This window comes from Vulpes lagopus, chromosome 10 (assembly GCF_018345385.1).
Source record: "Vulpes lagopus strain Blue_001 chromosome 10, ASM1834538v1, whole genome shotgun sequence".
NCBI classification, from domain to species: Eukaryota; Metazoa; Chordata; class Mammalia; order Carnivora; family Canidae; genus Vulpes; species Vulpes lagopus.
In genome coordinates this window covers 107,969,427-107,983,467 of record NC_054833.1, presented here as the reverse complement: position 1 = coordinate 107,983,467, position 14,041 = coordinate 107,969,427, and the positions used below count along the sequence as shown (strand labels likewise).

At 53.1% G+C, this 14,041-nt stretch overlaps 1 protein-coding gene across 4 annotated transcripts in view; it reads right to left on the bottom strand.

Moving 5' to 3' along the window:
- SMPD3 (sphingomyelin phosphodiesterase 3) overlaps nt 1-14,041 on the bottom strand; it is an 81,533-nt gene that overhangs the window by 25,811 nt on the left and 41,681 nt on the right. For 2 of the 4 annotated variants that reach the window (XM_041771197.1, XM_041771201.1), the window contains exon 1: nt 3,370-3,493. The gene's annotated coding sequence lies outside the window, so the exon portion shown is untranslated. Of the gene's footprint in view, nt 1-3,369; nt 3,494-3,535; nt 3,604-14,041 lie in introns of those variants that run through there. The other 2 variants (XM_041771198.1, XM_041771200.1) reach the window with 2 other exon arrangements.

Below are 14,041 nucleotides of genomic sequence, written 5' to 3'. Positions count from 1 at the left end.
TTTTAAATGGCAATAATGATGTTTCTCTGCCCCAAATCCAGACCAAGTTGGGGACTCGCTCCTTCCCATCCCCTCAGTGTATGTTCTGAACAGTTGATTCCTGCTTAGGACCATAAGGCATCAGGGGAGCTAAGCCTGAATCTTTTAATTTCTAGCGGAAACTGGGTGCCTGGGTGGCTCAGTCAGTTAAACGTCTGCCTTCGGCTCAGGTCATGATCCTGAGGTCCTAGGATTGAGTCCCACATTGGGCTCCCTGCTCAGCAAGGAGTCTGCTTCTCCCCTTGCCCCTCTCCCCTGCTCATACTCTCTCAAATAAATAAATAAAATCTTAAAAAAAATTTTTTTTTTACTGGAAACCATTTCTGTTCAGAGAAGAGGCCACTGCTAGTGATATAAGTAGCAGAGTAAGTCCACACACATGGGGAAGTAGGTCCACTGGAAACTTCTGCCAAGGATCAGTGTTGGTTCCAGGGGCCAATCAAGGCCCACAGGCTTAGGAGGAGGGAGTGTCAGGACTCCACTGAGGTTGTGCAGATTGAGATGGATGCAACAGCCTTTGATTAATGGTTGGGGGTCAGACACGGCCAGGCTGTGCTGGCTGAGGGGTGCATGCCCAGGCTGTGAGGGAGGCGACTCGGGGGCTGGGGGCGCCTGGCATCCGGCTCCTATGAGTCAGACGCAGCACTCTGACTGCTCGGGGTATTTCACAGAAAGGTCCCAGGGATTTCTGGGGGCAGAACATTTGCTTTCTAGGTGTGTATATTTTAGTGTGGGGGTGTCCTCCTAGAGGGCATGGAGACAGAAAGGGGGTAAGTGGTGGGTGGAGTGAGCTGCTGAGCAGCAAGCAGCGAGCAAGGGAGGGAGATAAAGCACAGAGTCTGGGAGAGCTGAGAGCAGGCCTGTGGGAGGCAGAGCCACTCAGGAGGTCTTGCTGCTCGGCCACGCCCTGACCACAACGACCCACCGGGTCCCAGGAGGCGGGCAAGGAGCCACCGGGTAGGAGCAGCTGTGGAAAATGGGCCTGAAAGGAGGATCCAGCACATTCATTGACAGTTTGTCTTGAGTTGGGCTTGTTTAACTTAAATGCTTAGAACCTCTGAGTAGCTTTTCCCTACAGCACACAGATCAGGCTGGCCTCGATAATGCCTAGGCTCGGGGCAGGGGGAGCCTTGCCTCACTGGCCGGGCCTGTGTCCTGCACTCTGGGAGTCCTGAGTGACCCCCTGGCTGGTTGAGGGTCCTAGCAGCGCTCCCCCCACCCCTTTGAGGCTTCCTGCACCCCCCTCACCGCTAGACAGAAGGTGGACAGGGTGTCTCACGAGGCTTTCTGGGAGAGTTGTGGAAAGAAAATAGCCAGAACAGAGGTTAGCACCAATGAGAAAACAGTCTATGCAGTTTCAACCTGATTGGCTTTTAAAAATAAGTCCAACAGGAGGCTTAAACTGCATGATCCTCATCTATCCTTTGGCTCTCTGCCCTTGGTCCTTGGGCCACCATCCTTCTTCCCTTCCTGGCCCTGGGGCTGCTTCTCCGAGCCCGTTGCTGTCCGGTCCTCCTCTGCCCACCCTGAGGAGCTAGACCTTCCTCTGCCCCTTCTCTCCTTTTTTTTTTTTTTTTTTTTAAGATTTTATTTACTTATTCATGAGAGAGAGAGAGAGAGAGAGGCAGAGGCCCAGGCAGAAGGAGAAGCAGGCTCCATGTAGGGAGCCCGATGCGGGACTCGATCCCAGGACTCTGGGATCACGCCCTGAGTGGGAGGCAGACGCTCAACTGCTGAGCCCCCCAGGCGCCCGTGCCCCTTCTCTCCTCTCGTGCCTGATCCCTCAGGGTCACCTGTTCCCAGGTGTCTCTCCTGATAGCTGACTTCTTCATCCACTGCAGCCCCACCAGCTCTGTCCCCTGAGTAGTCCCTGAAGCTCTGGACATCCTCCATGCCCTGCTTCTTCCCATCAGCACCAGTTCTGCCTCCCTCACCCCTACTATACATTCCCACGGTTATGGCCAGATCAGGCCCCGCCCTGTCCCACTGAGACGCTGCACAGCCACCACCTGTCTCCTGGCAGCTGGCCTCCCCTCCTCTGGTCCACATGGCAGCTACTGGGATCTTTTTAAACTTTTCAACTACACAGTAGACCACACTACTCCCCTGTTAAACTTTTCAGTGGCCTCTGCTGACCCCAGGAAGACGCCCAAGCACCTGGCAGGGAAGGGCAGCATCCTGATCGCTCTGCATTGCCTCAGACTTCTGAATTCCCAGGGCCCCTGTGTAGTTCCCCACCACAGCCTTCTAGACCTCCCTGCCTTTGCTGGGGCTGTTCCCCCCTGAGCCCTCCTCTGTGTGCTGGGATGAGGCCCCAACAGGGGGCTCGGGGTTTGAAAGTCACAGTGCCCACCTCTTACTAAGCCCCAGCCAATCCCCTACTCTATGGCCCCAAAGATAACGAGAGGACCTTTGACCTGGCTGAAACAGGTCATTTCTCTCGACAGCTGGTGGTTTCTGTGCATTTATTGCTCATGTTTGCTGTCTGCACACCAGAAGGGGAACCAGCCCCCCACATCTTGAGATGTACCAAGCTAGAAACGGAACTGAGAGAGGAGCCTGAGCAATGGTGACACATTCTATTCCTCAAAGCAAAGGGAGGAAGAATCAGAGGTGGCCTTATGGATTGTCTCTGCAGACCAGGGACTCTGCTCTTGCGATGGACAACAGCAGCCCTGGAGCTGCTCGCCGCCCCTCTCCACCTCCAGTCTCAGAGAATGCAGGTTTTGTTTTCTAACTCCGAGGCCTGCGTCCTCCTGCAAGTACTTAGTATTTTATCCCATCACCAGACTCTAGCTGTGTTGGGGACATAGTAGGCAGATAATAGGAACCCCTGATGCCTGAGAAGTGTCAGCACCCCCCTCTTCCACCCCACCTCCCGCCCAAATCTCTTTCCACCAGTTGTTTGACAGTGCTTGTTTCATAGCAACTTTACCAGCTCTGGGTTTTAAGCAATTAAAAAAATATTTTTTTTCCAAAATAGTTTAGTGGGTAATGATATCTGGTTGCATTTCCCAAGATCTTTGAATTGTATTCCTTCACTTTGGAGAAGTGCTGCCTCAAGTGTTCCCCATGTATTGAAGGAGTTTGTGTCTTCTCCATCGATTCGGGTGGGTGAGACACACCCCTCCACGGGCATTGTACTCGGCTGGGGAGCTCCGGGTAGGAGGGGGGCCAGCCCCGACGGCTTACCCCAGCTGTGTTCCCAGACCTTTTACCCAAACAGCAGAACCTTTTCTTAGGCAATTCCACACGGCCCCTCTTTATACACAACACGGCCTGAGGGGCGGCCCGCACGGGCACTCGCCCCTCCAGAAGCCCCTGTCTTACCTGAGGAGGGGCCGCTGGGACCCTCTCTCTTCGTCTGAAGAGGGGGCGCCACCGCAGTCAGGACCTGAAAGGAGAAGAGCGGTTCACCGAGGTGCCGGGAACTCAACCGACAGCTACCCAGCAGCCCAGAACAGGTGAGCCAGGTGCAAAGACCAAGGGGCCCCACCTGCGCCCGAGGCAGCGCCACACCCTCCACGTCGCCAAGGAGAGGGTGTGGACGCGGCTGTCCCCGCGAAGTGCAGCCGGAGGGGGTGGGGCGGGGGTTCGTGCGACAGACCTACACGGGCCTGGGGGGACGAGGGCTGACAGGTGAGGAGGACTCCGCCTGGCGGTGGGAGGGAGGGGATCTCCACGTGGACAGCTGGCCGGGCCAGGCGGGGACGTGCGGGTGGCGGCGGCGAGGGGCTAACTCAGGGCCCAGCCTCGGGGCCTCGGTGGGATCTGATAGCGGGAAGCCAGAACAATCGGAGCCTCCCCCAGGAGCTGTGTGTAATCTCGCAGAGATACGTGGGGTGGGGGAGAGCCGAACCCAGGCCATAGAGGAGGGACAGCGGGGTGGGGGAGGCAGGAGGAAGCCGCATTGGGGGAGAGAAGGAGGGGAGGGGAGGCTGGCCCGGGGGAGCTCAGCAAACACCCGGCCACCTCAGCGGGTCTCCTTAGGGGACGGTGGGGAGCACACTCGTGCGAGTGGAGGCCTGGGACACGATGCCGCCGGTCCCCTGCATCCCCGACCGCAGCAGCTCCAGACAGGCGCCCCGGCGGGCTGGTGGGCGGGGCCTCGCGCTCTGGCCACGCCCCTCCCGGGCTGGCCCCGCCCCTTCTCCCAGGCCCCGCCCCCACCCGGCCGCTCTCGCACCGCGCCCCCGGGCTTCAGGCGCACCTCTGGCTCCTTAGTCCCGCCTTCCAGCCCCAAGTCCGCCCTCGACTTTCCAGCCTGGGAAGTTCAGCCCCGCGCCCCGCCCGGCTCGGAGGGCTGCTCCTTGCTTGACCCTCCACCCTTTGAAGCCAGTTCTGCTGCCAGACTCTTTACGACCGTCGCATCTCCGAGGCAACCGTTGCTCCCCAGCGCTCCCCTGGACCAGCTCCCGTCATTTATATACACTTAATTTGCACATCACTCAAACTGTGTTTCAGAAGAATCTGAAAATTAAATCCCAGTCCCTCGGTCCACAAGCCAAAGATGTTGCAGAAGGGCTGGCAAGAGTGTTTCTTCACTTGGCAAATATCTGGCTCTCCCTTGCTTAGAAATCTATAGGGAGAAGCTCCAGGGAGACCTGAATTCTAGGGCTGGGTCTGCTACCTGTCTGAGCATCAGGTGCCCCCTTCCCTGTAACAAGGGGTCACTCCAGGGTCTTGGACAGCCACGAGCATGGGTACCTGATGTTGCCACATTAGAGTGGCAAGAAGGAAGCCACAGCCCCTAGGTCTTCTGCTCCCCTAGGGGCCCTTTCTCCCCTGTGGACACCCTAACTTGTTTCCTCTGAGTTTCCACCTGGTAGGCATCCTTCCCCACCCAGAGCCTGGGGCGTCCAGATGGGGCCTGCTGTTCTGGCCTCCAGGAGAGGTCCCATCCCCTGTACCTGGCACGTCTGTCTCTTCACCCTCCGTAGGCTGATGACCTGCATGCACCTCTGTCCGTATACTCTCTGTGGGCTGACCTGACCCTAGGCCACAGACTGGCAAACATCTAGAAGAGAACACGAAGGAGGCAGCCCTCTCCTGAGCCATCCCAGCCTCCGAGACTCTCAGGCCCCACTAACCCTGGAGTGGGGAGGAGCTCACTCTTCATCCATCTCTCTTTGAGAAGCTTCTCGAGGAGACCCTTTGTGGTCAGACCTTCCCCAAACTGTCTCCCTCCAGCTACACAATCTCCCTCCCTCACCAAACTCTTCTAAAAAAATTCTCTGCACATTTTTTCAAAATAGAATTAAATAACAGCAACTGGCTATTTAGGGAGGGGCTCCCAAGGGGCAAATGGGATCTCTACAACCTTGAAATTACAGGACTTCTGTTTCCTCAAAAGAAAAGAAAAACACCTCAGATCATTGATATTCTCAGCCAGACTGTGTTTTGAAATATGCTCTCCTCTGTCCTTTCACCAACTACGGGCTTTCTGCCTCTTTGAAAATAAGATCACATCAAGTCAGGGATTAGAAATAGGAAAAATTCAATCAGAGCCTCCCTCGGGCCCGCTACACATCTCAATACACTCCCAGGCCAGCAGAATCAGCTCCCGCTACAACCCAGCTCAGCAGCATCATTCAAAACGCACCGGTAGGATATGGTGAAACAGAAGGACCTTTCATCCCCGAGTGAGCGAGGCCTGCAGGGCTGCTCTCCTAGCTCCGGAAGCTGGCGGTGCCTGGGCCAGTGGAGTCGGGGCCTCTTGCTTAAATAGGCAGTGGGGCAGGGCGGGCCTGGGGGGCGGGTGTGGAAAGTGGGCTGTTTACCCAGCACAGTGCGGCAGTGTCTAGGGATCCAGTAGTGGTCCTGAGCACGCGCCTGCCTGCTTGTCACCAGGAGCCTCAAGGCCGCAGGCCCCTGGACCACAGACTAGCACCTGGGGTGACCTCTGATGGACGTGCAGCCCCAAGTGAAACCATGTCCCTAGATGCTTGGTCCAGGTTCCAGGATGCCTCTACGTCCCCTGAGACACAGCCCAGTTAGCAGAACCAGCTGTGGAGCTGGATGGACCTGCTCCCTAGACCAGTAAGTGCTGGCCTCAGGGCATCTCTCCAAGCCTCAGTTTCTACCTTATTTCTTTCTTTAATATTTTATTTATTTATTCATGAGAGACACACAGAGAGAGGCAGAGACACAGGCAGAAAGAGAAACAGGCTCCCTGCGGGGAGCCCAATGTAGGACTTGATCCCAGGGCCCCGGGATCACGACCTGAGGCAAAGGTAGATGCTCAACCACTGAGCCACCCAGATGCCTCAGTTTCTACCTTTTTCTGCAGTTTCTCCTTTCTTTCTGACTTCTTAGATCCAGAAATCATGTGTGCAAAGGGCCTGGCACCTCAGAGGTTGATTTAGTTATTCACATGCTGATGCTGGGGCCAGGTACTGTCAACAAGGTTCAAACCCAGAGATATTTGGAAACATATGTAAAGTGACACAGTCCTCCAGCTGAGTGTCAGGGTCAGGTGTCATGCAGAGCTGTGACTAGGTTGGGTTGGCAGAAATCCCTTGGGCTGAGGGTGAAAAGCAGTTGCTGGGCTTGGGAAGGATCTTGACTGTACTCTGGTGAAGGAGTTACCCCTACACCTCCAATACCAACGCAAGGGGAGAAGCATGGTTGGACAGGCTTGTCTGTGCATTGGTGGAGACCTTAATGGCTGGGTGCAGAAGAACCCCAGAGTCACTGCTAGGGATGGCTGGTGAGAATGGGATAATCAGACCCACAACTCAGCAGAGAAGTCTGCTAGAGCAGGATTTGGGAATTATTAGAGTGTAAGTTAAATTTTAGGAGTGGCTGCATTTTTGTCAGACCACTTATTTTTTCTTTTTCAACTGGTCCATTCTATATATTTTTTAAAGATTTTATTTCCTTATTTGTCAGAGAGAGAGAAAGAGAGAGCATAAGCAGGGGGAGAGGCGGGCAGAGGGAGAAGCAGGCTCCCCGCTGAGCAAGGACTCCGGGATCATGGGCCCAGCTGAAGGCAGACACTTAACCAACTGAGCCACCCCAGGCATCCCTTCAGCCAGTCCATTCTAATTCCAATGTCTTGTTATATCAGCTTTTGTCTTTCATATTTTTGTAAAAAGTCAGACATTCCCTCTCTCTTTCTAAGTATAATTATGCATAAATCCTCCCCCATTTTTCAAATGAGTCTGTTTTCTTCTTTCACAGAGTGAGTCTTACTTAGGACTGCCATGTGGTTAGGACACTCATGTGTGGTTCAAATGGCATATTTCTTCCTGAGAGTCATCTTGTCTTCACTATTTGTGATGTCAGTTCTCTTGTCATTCTTATCTGATTTCAAACGAACATATCTCCCTTCAGCTTGCCAGATCATTTATCATTCCGAATTGTAACTAGCAAATACTGATTTCTTTCTCTCAGGCTAACCTTGAAAGGCACGGTGTGCGTTCTTTATTTCTAGGCTGAGCTGTTTTTTTCATCTCTCGAAACTTTTCTTGTATTGTTTCTTTTCTGACATTTCCTTCATCGTGTGCCTCACCCCGTTTATCTTTCTGTCACCTGCTGTAGGGCTGTGACACCATTTCTCATTTCCCAGTGGGCTATTTGTACCTCTGATTGTCTTCTTTGTCTGCATTTCTGGTTTGACATGTTACTTTATAGCCCGGACATCACTGCTTTCTTTCTTTGCTCTTTTGTTTCAGTTATCCCGACTTCTACTGACAGACATGTTTCTTTTCTAGTGTCCACCATGGAATTACAGCTTTTTTGAGGGGGTTGGTGGTGGGGGTTCTGATCTATTCTGTTAGTAATATTTTTTGGTCACATTTCTTTCACAGCAGCTATTACTCAGTCCATCTCATTTGTTCCTGAAGCCTTTCAGATTCCACCATTTAAAAAACAAACTGATTGACATTTATTGAGGGCCCACTGTGTGCCGCTGCTGCTTTGTGTTTAGCACTTGTAGGAGCCTGCTGCTCTTCTAGGTTGGGTACAGCAGAATTCTGCAGGTAGAGCTGCTTTGAAGCAGGTTCTGTTAACTAAGATTTATTCCATCTTGTTCCAAAAAAGACTTAAAATGTGTTCTATGTACAAGATAATAAGATTTTTTTTTTAAAGCAGTGAGGGAATTAGAGCTAAGAGAAAATAAAGGTAGAAAAAGCAAGTAGAAACCGAGCACAGATCCAAAGGGGGTGAGTGTCTCTGTTTTCTGATGGCGGCCTTGGTGGGCACAGACAGGCCATGTCTTATGACCAAGGCTTCTCCTTTTGATCTGTGTTGGTGGTGTTGACCCTTTGTTTTAAGTCCCTTGAAAGTCTGCAGCACAGAAGAAGCCCCCTAGGTGGGGAATACTTACTTAAAATTTTTTTCCCAATAGGGATGGAATTGGACAGAGACAGAGGCAAGATATACCCGTGATGGTGTGGGCTGGCTCTATGTAGACAGTAGGACAGCCACCTCCTGCTCTCTTTCAAAAGTTGGTATTGATTGAACAACTAATCAGCTGTGTATTCCCTATGCTCTGAATCAGGTAGCTTCCCTGTTTTGGGGTACCAAGTGTAATCTGGGAGTGGAAGGCTTCTCGGGGTCTCTCTGTTCCCACAGAACTCCAGAGTGGCCTCATTTCACACCTCTCAGGAAACAGTTTTCCAAGTGACAGATTGATTGGTGTATGGGTGGTTACCAAAAAAGAATCTATTTTATTAGCTATTTGTCTTGCAAAATGAAATCGTTTTGTAAAACTTGATCTTGGGGTGCCTGGGTGGCTCAGGTCGTGGTCTCAGCTTTCTGGGATCCAGCCCCACTCCACCGGGAGTCCGCTTCTCCCTTCCTCTCTGTCCCTGTCCTCAGCCCCACTCTCAAATAAATAAACAAAACCTTTTAAATAAATAAATAAATAAAACTTGATCCAAATGTCAACATCCTGGGGTTTAAGAAGGTGCCCTCTGGCTTGGAGAAAAGATCTGTAGACCCTACAGAGGAAGAGCTCCATGTCAAGCCCTTGGGTGATGAGCCTGGGTTGTGCCGCCCAGCCTCAGGCTCTCTGGGGAGGGCGGGGCAGTACGAGGGGCAGCTGGGCACCAAAGGGGTGTTGTAAAAGCTCGTCCTGATGCCTGAAATGATTTTTTTTTAAATATACCAAGGAAAAATGAAAATCTAGACATTTACACAGGTGAGAGACCATGTACAGGAAATTTTGCTTCAACTTACTCATTTTTTAGATTAAAAACAAGGAACTATATCAGACGATTAAAAAGTATTTGGGGGACACCTGGGTGGCTCAGCAGTTGGGCTCCTGCCTTTGGCCCGGGGCGTGATCCTGGAGACCCGGGATCAAGTCCCACATCGGGCTCCCTGCACGGAGCCTGCTTCTCTCTGCCTGTGTCTGCCTCTCTGTGTGTGTCTCTCATGAATAAATAAAATCTTAAAAAAAAAAAAAAAACAAAGCATTTGGTTTTTCTGTTGGTGGCAGTTAAAGATGAGAGAAAGACAGAGGGGAAGTGAAAGCCATGGAGGAAAGGCGGAGGGGAGTTCTGCCCCTGGAAGCCTCGGGGGGCCCAGCCCCCATTAGCCGGGCAGCGGGCAGTGGGCAGAGGCTCTGCTCCCGGCCTTCCCTCCGCCACCCCTGTCCCATCCACAGTCGAGGTCAGTCGCTTCCAGCCTGTGGTCCGTTTCCAGTCCCTGCTGCTTCTCTGCCCTCCGTCCCTGGGCTGCCTCACTTCTCTGCACAGCTCCAGGCTCGCCTTCGGGCTGGCCCCCGGCTCATGTCCAAGCTCGGGTCCCCAGCACAAGCCACTCTGAGGTCATCTGCCCCTTCATCTATCCAGCACTGGAGCTCCCTCCGTGCAACGAACAGATCCCTCTACCCAGCCTGGTCCGGGGGGACCTTTGGTGCCGGGCCCAGCCTCCCTCTGCCTCATTCCTGCCGCTCCTCCCCTCCCACTGGTTGGTTCTGACGGCTCCCACCCCTAGCTCTCCTCTTACCTGGAACACACCGCGCTCTTTCACGCCTGCGTGCCTTTGAACATGCTGTCCCCAGTGTCCGCGACACCCTCCCCGTTGGTCCACCTGGCACCCATCTTCTGCGGCTCAACTCTGCAGCTGCCAGCCCCCGTGCTTCAGTCGCACCCCCACCGGGCATCGGACTCGTAAGCCTAGGACCCCCTGAGCCCCGAGCCTGATCCCTGAAAGGCACTTGGGGAACCAAGGTTGGATTAACACCATGGCTTCTAGCCAGGCCAGAGTGTCAGTCATCAGAACGTTCGATTCCCTCTGTAGGTACCAGGTGGCACAGCAAGGGCTGTGAGAAAACTTCGCAGGTGTTTGAAGTAGGGCATCAAGTAGGCTGCTTTGTGTAAAGGAAGATTCTGGAATCACATAGCGAGAGTGGCAGAGCCTAGACTCTGAGTAAAGACTTGTCCATGGCCCCATGGCTAGTGTTTTGAGCCCACAGGGCTCCCTAATGCTCAGAAGGCACCCACAGGCAGGGGAGGAACCCCCCAGGAGTCTGGGGAAGGCTGGTGGCCACCGCCTTTCCCTCTTTGCTGCCACCCTCTTGCGTCCCAGAGGGATTTGAGGTGGATGGTGCCACTATTTGCCCTTAACATCTGAGTGTGACTCGGTCTGTGGGTTGTTCTGTCTGGGCAGAGCTTGGGCGGCCGGGAAGGGTAAGCCAGCAGGAGCCAGGCAGCTACTGTTGGGGGGTCCCTGGGTGTCAGAGGGCCATCCTGGCCAAGCCTTATCATCTCTCATCGGGTCCTTCAGCCTGGTCTCCACCCTTCATCCTCCACACAGAAGCCAGCGTCCTCTTTCTCCGTGCAAACCCAAGCACCTCCCAGCTGGAAACACCCCCAGGATGAAACCCATGTCCTAGGTCCACCACACCCTGCTGTGTCACTGCTCGCCAGTCTTATCCTCCCTCCTCGCGCCTCCACAGCTCTCCTGCTCCCTCCTGCAGTCCCTGGTCTCTTTCAGGGCGGATGATCTTTCCTCACCCTGTCCCCCCACCACCCTGGAACCCCCTCTGGCCTGGCTGGCTGCTCCTCCCCTTCAGGCCTGAGGGAGGCCTCCCCAGTCTCCCCTCACGTTTACTATCAGGGAATCTCATAGGGAGCACCCTCTGCTCCAGTCCCTGCCTCTGAAGGTGTCACCTGTCAGACAGTCCTGGCCACCAGCATACAGACAAGGTTCTGGGGGGAGGAGTATGCCCCAGATGTGACCCTCCAAAGGGAGACATCAGACCTGGTTCTGGGCAGTTGGGGGCCTTATTGGAGGAGGGGAACTATCCAAGAGGCAGGCGGTTGCGTGGAACGTGCCTGAGCTCTGGCCACGTGGACACTGCACTGAAGGCTCCCTTGCGGACGAGGGCCGGGGAGGGACAGAATGGGGTCAAGGACAGAACCATGGGACACATCCCATTTTAGCTTTGGTGAGGAAAGAGGAGCCAAAATGAACACTTGGGAGAAGGCGGAAGAATGTAGAAAACGTGGCTAAAATAGAGCTCTGTGTTTTTTTGTTTTTAATGTAGTTCTCAGATAATCTTACTTCTTTTCTTTTTCACTTAGAATAGCTGGAAAAGGAGGGCCCTATGTGGCAGGCCCTGGATGAGAAAACCATGTGTCAAAGCTGTTGCCGGCTCCCTCATTCTATTTTTGCCTTCCTGACACTACCTCTTTGAGCCCCGACCAGGGATCCTGGTCTGAGGTGGCCAGCCCTCACTTCGTTCTCCAGAAACCACCAAAAAGCCAGCTATTCACTTCTCTTGACCAGAAATAAATAAATGCATTAGACAAATGTTCTCAGGCAACCTTGAGGGATGTGAACACAAAATTATCCCATGAATTATTTTTGTTTCCTTTCCTCAGTTGAAAGTTGGGTGGTTTTTTTGTTCCCATTAGTACACTGAAGTTGGACAGTAATTAATGTTCTTAAAATAGGACGCCCGTATTCCCAAGTTTAGAAAGAAAAACCACCGAGGAATGAAAGGACGTGGACATATGTGAAATGCCATTTCTATCAGCCACAGAATCTTTTATGAGCCTCGGTGGGGAGCGCCTGGCGAGTGGGATTTGTGGCGGAACACGCCGTGGCAGACCGTGTCTGTGGTTGCTTGTCATTCTGTTCCCAGCTCCAGGTCAAGGAAGCCTTTGACATCGTGGCCAGGAGCCGTGGGGGTTCACCAACCTCTAATTACAGCCCTTTTTTAAAAATATTGATGAACGGTCCCTCTGTTGATTCAATCGTTTTTAAACACCGAGGCTGTAGCGGTTGGCTCTGCGCAAGGGGAACAGACTCTCCGGGCCTCCTCAGGCCACAGGGCCTCTTCCCGCACCTTGAGGCTCTGGGACTCTTTCAAACACTGAAGTAGGAAAACTGTCGCTCTGGGTAGGGTTGGGGGAGGTCACTTCAGGATTCAAAATCAGGCTTGGCTAGGCTGCAGGGGGAGGCCCCGCTTTCCCCAGATGGGGGCTTTTGGCCTCTGCTGCTTCTAGACTGGGTTCAGGGTGGAGGTTCGGAGTTTGGCAGGAGGAACCACCATCCTACTCCCACTGCCCCACGGCCTGATGCCCCACTGCACATTTGGTCACCCTGTCCCTGACATGTCTGCCATCTGAGTTGGAGGGAATCAGTTCTAGTCCCATAGGGTCCAGAGGAGCTAAGTGCCATCCATCCCATCTTGGGCACACCCACACCGAAGGAGCTTGCAGACCCAGCTCCCCCAGAGGCCACTGACTACAGTGTGAGGGTGGGTGGTGGTCCCCATTCTCCTGGGGGCTTGGAGCCCAATCAGCTACTTCATGCCCACACTACCAGCTTTTCGTAGCCTGTCCACAATCAGGTATTGACATGGCTTCAGTAGTAACCTTGTCTAGAGAAGAGCACCTCATTATAAATGGGGAACGTCTGTGTTGCCCGTGATACCCCAAAGCTCCTGACTCCGTGGGGCTGAGGCCTAGTTTCTGAGGTCATCACACTTCCCCACATTACAGCATAGCAGAGTGGCTACTATTGTCATCATTTTACAGATGAGGTGGCCAGGGCTCCGAGAGGAGTGCATGCTCCCCAAGATCACCATGGAGGAGGTGGGATTTGAATCCAGCTCCGCCTTACTCTGAAACCAGAGCTCTTCTCAATCCACTCTGCCACAGAGCCTCCTGGTCCTACTTCCTGCCTTTGGCAAGTGGCCTCTGGAAGGGGCACCCTCAAATACATGCCACATGGCCCTGGGTGAGGGTGTCATGAGCTCTGCAGAGGTGCCCACAGCCATGGTACTTCTTGTCAAATGCTTCCCAGCTCTGCTGGGGTACCCCCTTAATACGGGGTTGTTGTTGACATGACCCATTTGGGCTACAATTTTAAGAGGTAATTATGGATCAGCTTGGTGACCATCAGGCCCTTCTGCTACATCCTAGGAAATGGACCTAACCCTGTTACAGGGTAAATCAGATATAATCAGCTCCTAATTCAATATGGTGGCTCTAAAGCAACATTTATCAAGATTCAGAAGCTGGTCCAATGAGTTAGACAACAGTGGTGGTTGGATTAGACTCAGACAAGAGGAACCCATTTGCTGATAGTTTTAAAAAGATTAGAAAGACAAAATTTTTCCAGTATTGCCCATTATTAGAGACACACATTCATGCATTCTAGACACAGACTGGCCATGTGCACACCTTGGCCTCATCCTGCCATGGTTCATCCTTCAAGTCCTGACAAAAGTGCCCAGACACCTGGGACACCTTCCTGTTCAAAACTGAACCTGGGTGAAAAGCCAGCAGGCGAGGCTGGCCATTCCTGCCCCTTCCGTGCCCGAGAATCCTAAAGCTCTCAGCTACAGAGCACAAGTATGTGGCAAACTTCTGACTGACTCTGACTGGGATAGAATCTCTCTTCTAACTGGTGGTTAGGGAGTCACATAGGCCAAAGAATAATCAGATTATTGGATGACTGATTGGATCTGTTACTTTTGCATTGGATGGAACTTTACGTCCCTACCTCCTTCCCGAATGCCAGCCAAGCTGACCGACCA